The 8,360-nt window shown below is 31.5% G+C and overlaps 1 long non-coding RNA gene across 1 annotated transcript; it reads left to right on the forward strand.

The window, feature by feature from the left end:
• The first annotated feature begins 5,063 nt into the window (after positions 1–5,063).
• LOC112684932 lies at positions 5,064–7,864 on the forward strand. The gene is made up of 3 exons (XR_003148741.1): positions 5,064–5,153; positions 7,398–7,561; positions 7,700–7,864. It is a non-coding gene; the product is annotated as an uncharacterized LOC112684932 (long non-coding RNA).
• Positions 7,865–8,360: the final 496 nt, after the last annotated feature.

Here is an 8,360-nt window from a genome sequence, read left to right on the forward strand (position 1 = left end):
GGGTACTTTAGTAAAATGGGTGATCGAAGAAGAGCCTAATGGAAAAAGACCAATAGGTAGACCTAAGTTAAGATGGGAAGATGGTGTGAAGAAAGAAGTGGAAAAGATAGAGCCTGGTATCAAGTGGAGAGAAGTAGCGGAGGACAGGGATAGGTGGCAAAATTTAGTGTTTTCAGGATGGTCTTAAGGGCCGTAACTAAAAAGAAGAAGAGTTCTTAGGGCTTCACTCAGATATGATCAATGTGTGGCTGGAATGATAAATTCGTTGTAAAAACTACCCCAAGATCTCTAACGGTAATAATATCTTCAATTCGATTATCAAACAGATAATAATCATTAATTAATTTCGTTCTTGAATGAGAATAAGACATTTTGAAACATTTAGTGATGTTTAGTTTTAACCCATTTGAGTGGCACCAATCACAAAATCTATTTAAATCTTAAATTTTATACTCATCATTAATTGTTATAACATTAGCATAAATTTTGAGGTCATCGGCAAACAGTTGATACTTACAGTATTTAAAACATGCACCTATGTCCTTAATAAATAATGCAAACAACAGTGGTGATAAATGCCCCCCTTAGGGAACACCTGAAGGCACTGGTATTTTATTTGATAGAAAATCATTAATTTTCACCTGCTAGAATCAATTCGCTAAGTAAGAACTAAGCCAAGTTAACAATTGATCAGTTATTCCGTACGTTTTTAATTTTGCGATCAACACTGAATGGTTTACCGAATCGAAAGCCTTGCTGAAATCTGTGTAAATAACATCCATCTGAATTCCGGATTCCATAGAATTTACCAAGAAATTATAAAAACAGAGAAGATTGGTTTCCACTGATCGCTCTTTCCTAAAACCGTGCTGGTTATTATCTAAATGTAAAAATATATGTAATAATGGTTATTATCTAAAATGGTTTTGAATGAAAATGTTAATACCTTTGTTACTAATTTATCTAATAATTTAGGTAAAGATGATTCTTTTGCAATCGGTCTGTAATTTTTATCAAACTTTAACTTTTATTACCAGACTTATAAATGAGTGTAATAAAATTGATTTTTCATTGGGAGGGGAGAGTGCCAACAATTAAAAAACGATTAAATAATCTACATAAGGGAACAGATCATGAGAAGATACATGACCGTAATAAAATATTTGGAATACCATCTGGACCAGGGCACTGATTTAAATCTAAAGAATTAATGGCTTCAAAAATGTCACTAACAGTGAATTTAATATATGGTCGTGGATGGTATATATCTGCATAGGTTTTTGAATAATCAAGACATTCAATAGTATTTAATTTTTTTCTAGAATAAACTGAACTGAAAAATTCTTTAAAAAGATTAGCGACCTCAAGATCACCCGTTGTTGACTTGTTCTCAAGCATCATAGTAAGTGGTATGCAATTATTTGTTTTTAGTCCATTGATGTATCGCCAGAATGATTTTGGATCAGAGATTAGGTTTGATTGGATTTTTTGTAAATAATGTAAATTACATAATTTGGATTCTTGTTTGCATAAACTTCGTATTCGCGAAAACTCACTATAGATATGGGAATTTTTTGAAATTTAAACTCTTTATGTAATTGTTTTTTGTTGTATATTAAAGATTTTAGTTCCCTACTATACCATTGAGGATACTGGTTTTTATATTTATAGACTTTAGAGATAAACAAGTTAATTGCATTATGGATGACTGAATAGAAATTAGTTATGGTGACTGAATAGTCTAACGACTCATTTAATACAGAATCCCAGTCAATATTATTTAAGTAAGAATTTATTGATTCGTAATTAGCATGTCGAAAGTTAAATTCTAAGGAAGGGAATGATGATTTAAGAGAGGAAACGAAAATTGGACCATCTATTTGAAGTGGAGTATGGGCAACATCAATAGATACTAATGGATATGAACCTTTTGATACTTCTAAAGTATGATTATCGGATATTACTAAGTCTAGTATATTATTTCCATAATTTGGTATAAAATTGTATTGAAAAAAACTGCTCATAAGCGAGAGTCTCAGCAAGAACTTTTGATTTATCAGAGGACTGACCAAATAATAAAGCATGATTTTGATTAGACCATTTTATCCCAGGTAAATTAAAATGTCCAACTATTATAAAAGTATAATCCGAGAAAATTACCCTTAAGTTTTCTATTTCGGCGTAATGGTATTTATAAACATCAACAGAGCTATTTGGAGGGATATAGATAGCTATAATAATAATTTTAAAATGATTTGATTTAAATGAAACGGCTAAGCATTCTAGAGACATGTTATACAAGGTAAAAAAATTAGTGCAAAAACAATTATGGATAGCTATAAGGATGTTACCTCCTTTACAACTGTCAATATTCAGATATTTTCGATCGTTACAAAACACAGAATAGTCAATCATTCCAAGTTCATTATTATAGATATCATCTGTTAACCACGTTTCTGTTAGAATAAAGTAATCGAATAGTTTAAGGAAGCAAAGTTAATACGAACTGTAGATAATTTTGATTTTAGACCGCGGAAATTTCGATAATAGCCAGATAAAGTGTTAGAATTATTACTTAACATATGGTTAAAATGTACATAGAGAAGATTATTTATACTACATGACGATTGAATAAAGGGTGTACCTGAGCCACAGATCAGTTTTTTCGAGCTAACGTCGGTGAACCGCAAACATATTTTATGAACCAAATTCCATTATTCAAACTATTTCTTTTATCATGTTCTTTTTTTATGTCTGATAAGATGGATCTTTGTAATGCAGTTAACTCTGTTGTAATCCAAATATTTTTCCAAAATTGGTTATTGGATAGTAATTTCTTAGATTTTAAGACTGCCAAGACTGACTGAGGAGACTCAAATTCGATTTCTAATAGGTCTCGGTTTGTTCGACTGCTTACCAAGACGAACAGTTGAAATGATGGAGGCATTCATTTGTAAAGATTTTATAAGATCAGTCGCAAGCTTCGCCTCATCATCTTGGGATTTGACCACATTAAATAATGTTGCGGGACTTAGTTTCTCTTTCTTGTATTTCTTTAACTAAGTCGAACCCTGGAATGTTATTAGCAGTGCTGGATAAGCATGTATGATCTAGAGAATTTGTTTCAAGTTTTTCAATTTCTCTTTTTAGTTCTGCATTTTCGTTTTTTAATGAAATAATTTCAGCTGAGAGAGAATCCATTCTATTTAAAATAGCTGTTGACGATTTTCTTGGGTCAATAGTTTAGAATTAATCGATTGAATGTCATTCCGCATGATTTTGAGGGTATTTATTATATCAACAAGAGAAACATTTTTTTTAGTATTAGTTGAAGGCTCAGTAACAGGAGATTTATTCATGAACGTATTGATGAGTTAAATAAATATGCATATATATATATATATATATATATATTAATGAATGTATACACTATATAATTTTACGATGAATAATATAATTACCTCACTTTCGAAATATTATGATTAGTGTAGCCGATCACGATGATCAATCAACCTGAAGTACAATAGTAATAAGACTTGATATAACGATAACGTTTAATATTAATAAAATTAAATTGTACATGTGCCGATCAACATTTAACGAGATAGATAACGAACTGCGCGTGTGGAGCTTCAAGACACGTCCGTTCGAAACCGCGGTCTATATTGTACTAATATGGCAAATGTTTTGAAAAAATGCAAGCTTATAGTTTGGAATGAAAGTCTAATGTCTCATAAAAAAGGATTTGAGGCTTTAAACAACTGTCTGAAGGATCTAAAGAATTCAAATTTATTAATGGGAGGAGTCACAGTACTGCTAGCTGGAAATTTTCCACAAACACTACCAATCGTACCCAGAGGAATTCGAGCTATTGAAATCACAGCATGCATCAAGTCTTGTGGTCTAAAATAGAAAAATTTTCTTTGACCAAAAATATGTGAGTACATTTAAAAGGAGACAAGACTGACTGCTGAACAGTTTTCTGAGCTACTCTTAAAAATAGGAAATGGAATATATCCAGAATGTGAAGAAAAAAATTACTTTTCCGACAGGATTAGGTACTGTTGTTAATACTTTACAAGAATTTGCACACAAAATATAGCCTGACATCGAAAACCTCAAAGAAATATCAATGGACTGGTTATGTGAGAGGGCTATTTTGACATTAAAAAATGATACAGCGGGACAAATAAACAAAATCTTATTAGACTCTTTTCAAGCAAAAAAAAAAAAAAACAAAAAAATGGAATACAAATCGGTAAATTCAGTGCTGGAAATAGGTGATGCAGTTAACTATCCTGTAGAATTTCTCAATTAACTCAACCCTCCTGGTTTCCCAAAAAATTTATTAACATTAAAAATTGGTACTCCTATAATGCTTCTAAGAAATCTTAGCCCACCAAAATTGTGTAATGGGACTCGTATACGTATTACTGATCTTCAAAAAAATCTGATAGAAGCTCAAATTATGATTGAATCTAAAAAGGTGAATTAGTTTTTTTTCATCACATACCAATGATACCAAAAGATTATCCATTCCAATTTAAGAGAATGCAGTTTCCTGAAAATGTATGTTTTACTATGAAAATAAATAAATCATTAAGACAAACCTTAAAAACTGCAGGGATCGATGTAAAAGAAGATTGTTTTTTATGTGGACAATTTTATATGGCATGATCTGGAGTCAGTATGCCCACAAATTTAGTTATTTTGGCACCAACAGGAAAAACGTCAAATGTAGTTTGTAGAGAAATTTTGTAATAAGATTGTTGTTATACATTATTATTTTTTATTATATACCTATTAAAATAATTATTTTTTTTATTATATACCTATTAAAATTAGTCGTCTCTCTTGGTTTGCGGCCATCCAGTTAACGTTGAGCTGTAGACATTTTTTATACTTAAACCCGGCAACGACGGGTAATTCAGCTAGTTTTATATAACTAAGACACCCTAGTAGAATAAATAAAATAATTATAAATAATTATATATTCACATTATTTGGAACATAATATTTTATTTTTCTGTGATATTTTGTAAAGGTGGTCCCACATAACTCACAACCATTCAAAAGTTTAGAGACGAGTGACTATTCCGATTAATGACACAAACTTTGAAGTGACGTCACTCACCAATTGTAAGAAGAGCACAGTAAGTAGATCTACTACAAGTATTCATAAAGCTTAACGATTGCCGAGCAACGTGTCATTTGTTAGCTATCTGACTATTTTCAATCATTCTTGATTATTTCCTAACAGTAGAAAATACCCTGATTATGTACAAGTGCCATCGCGAGTATACATTTAATTATTGCATGTGTCTGATCTCATATTACTCGCGAGTGTCAACGATTAATTTAATGTTAAATTAATTGTTTATACTTGTGAGTACTGTGGGACCTGCTTGATGTAGAGATATAATTTCGATTAATTTAGGCGAGAATATATTACGTTTATTAATTAAAAAGCTATCAAGTTATTAAGGAGTTACATGTCTGCAGAGATAAAGCAATTGGCAGGTTAGGCAGGTTAGTGATCCGTATCATCTGAGTAAAAAGGTACATCGTACTAATAATTCAATACATATCATTAGGGCCCAGATTTTTATGCAAAAATTATTGTTAAATATTCACATATTTATGCACTTAAAAATTCAAAAATATACAAAAAAAAATTATTGTATGCTAAAAAACCAAACATATAAAAAAATTAAAAAGTATTTTATTGAGCGAAAAAAATGTACAATTTAAATATAAGAATTGAAAATGTATTTAGGTCTAGTATAAAAATGTGTATTAATTATTGAATGAGTACCAACATGATGTAACAAAACGTGCCTTTAATTTATCAAATTGAAAATGTCTACAACTGTCACGTAGCATCAACTTGTATTTCGAAAAATTTCTTTCTACATCTGCTGACACAATGGGTGCATATTTGAAACAAGAAATATCTTCTGGTGACAACTCTGCAAGGTCTTCATCATCGTTTTTTATTTCTCCGTTTATAATTTCAGATTTTTTTTTTTTATTTATGATAATCCGGGATTTTTTGGTAATACTTTCAATAACTTAACTTTAGTAAATTCAATACTTCGTCCTCCTTTACTCAATTTATCTACAACATTTTGAAACAATTCTAGGCTTTTTCCAAGATTTACACCCAATTTTTCTAGACACGTGATAGTGATAGTGTCTGTTATGCATTGGAAATTTAATAAAATTACCGAAAATTTATTTTTGATCGAGTCATCATTAGATAATTATTGTACATTTTTAATAAACTTTGCATCATTTGAGTTAAATGTGTCGACTACTTTTTTGGCTTTGTCGAAATTCTTACAATAATAAAAGGCAGCATCTAGCCATCGGACGTTCCCGATCGGATAATAAGAGGTTGTGGTAAAAACTTAAGTTTGGATATTTTTCTTTAACAGTACCCACCCGAGTAGGTGCTTTTAAAAAAACTTTTTTTGTGTTAGATATCAACATATCAAAATTTGAGAATTTATACCTAAAATAACTTCCTTGTTTAGCAAAAGCAAAAACTTCTATTTGTGATGTATAATTTAAGTTTTCATTGCATAATCCACCAAAAATCTGTTGGTGATTTGAGATTGAAACCACTGCGTTCAGCTTTTAGTTCGAAGTTATTGGCATATTTCATTAGAAGTTAGTACGTCAGCAGCAATATTTAAATTGAGAGATTTCAATTGTTTCGAAACTATTGGAAAACGCTTGTTCATAAGATATTTGTAGCTTATTTGGCAACAAGAAGAACATCAAAGGTTTAAAAACATTGCTAAACAGCCTATGGATTGCAAAAACCTGCAGAAAAAGGTTAGGACAACTAGAAAATGTTCCACCAGCCCTGTAATTGAAAATTCACTCAATTTTTTTATGCTTGTATCGGTTGAAAAACATAGGTACAATATTATTATCGGAATCGTTATGGAGTAAAAAGGCTCGTTTTCGTTTATTTGTAATTTCATGATGTTTAGTATATTATGATATTCTGAAAAAGTATTTGGTAATTTCGGAAAATGAGAAAGTCTAACGTGTCCAATATTTTTTTAATCAATATGACATCTTGAATAGTGAATTTAGGGGAACCAGTTTTTTGTAATTCAGTCTGGAGAAGTTGAAGGCATTTGATTTTTGTTTTATTAAATTATTTCCTTTTTGTAAATCTAATTTCTGAATATTGTCTTTTTCATGATTATGAATCAAAAAACAATCGTCTAAACACGTTTCCGTTTCGTCAATTTTCAAAATGCACTTAAATGTTTTAAGAGTACTAAAACTAACTACACCATTTGCTAACGGTTTAGACCGAATTTTGTGCCTTTCACGATTATTATAGGTCTGCCTTTCTTATTAACCATAATTTCTTTCAGAATACTTGAATACTATATTGCAATAAATGAAAAAAAGTAGAGATAAAAAGTGTCACCAAAATTACTGAAGAACTATCCATGTAAATTGTAGTATACATGCATGAACTGCTGAAGAACCACTAACGCACTCATTTGTATCACGATGTGACTACTTTCAACGAAAAGTAAGTATATTAACCGTTGATAAAACACCTTTTAGACGGTATCTCTCCTGTAGTTAGTGTAGTTCATACTAATATAGTACATCAATAAAAATTTCTATTACCGTCTAATTCCATGTATACAAATATTATGTTATCAAGTTGGGGACATTATCACCGGGACGGAATTCAGACATTTTCAGCATTTGGGGACGAAATTCAGTAGCTGTGATTTATATATATAAGGGTGGTGAAGTGCCGGTAAAGTACGTTCTCACTATAGCAAGTATCTGCACACCACCGAACGTCCGGGAAGAAAGGTTTTCAAGCAGGTGCGTTCGGGGGAACAAGGGGCCACAACAGTCTTATGTATTTAAAAAAGTTAAACACGAAAAGGTAAACACTCAATCATGACCATTTCTGGAATCCCGCGGCCGCGGGATCATCTATGTTGTTAAGAGTCGTTACCGTGTTAATACAGGATCCGGCCCGCCGCTATCACTGCTTGGGTACTCACCGATACCGCATTTGGCCTCGGGATAAGACGAGTAATCCGAGACTGAAATAAGAAGCGACAGAACGCACGGGCCTCATAAAGACGGTGACCTGAGTTCGAGAGACGGTCGCACTTCGAACCCATTAGCTTTCGTCGGCGTTGGCTCCATCATTAACACAACTAGAACCCGAATATTGGGGATGCTGAAATTGCTGAAAATAAAATAAAATACAATTTAACTGTAATTACTATAGATTATATAGATCTGAAAAAAAACAGGTGTGCTACATTTAAATTCAGGAATGCTAAAAACCCTATTGCACCCCA

Source organism: Sipha flava, unplaced genomic scaffold, assembly GCF_003268045.1.
Source record: "Sipha flava isolate LNK unplaced genomic scaffold, YSA_version1 258_pilon_pilon, whole genome shotgun sequence".
NCBI classification, from domain to species: domain Eukaryota; kingdom Metazoa; phylum Arthropoda; class Insecta; order Hemiptera; family Aphididae; genus Sipha; species Sipha flava.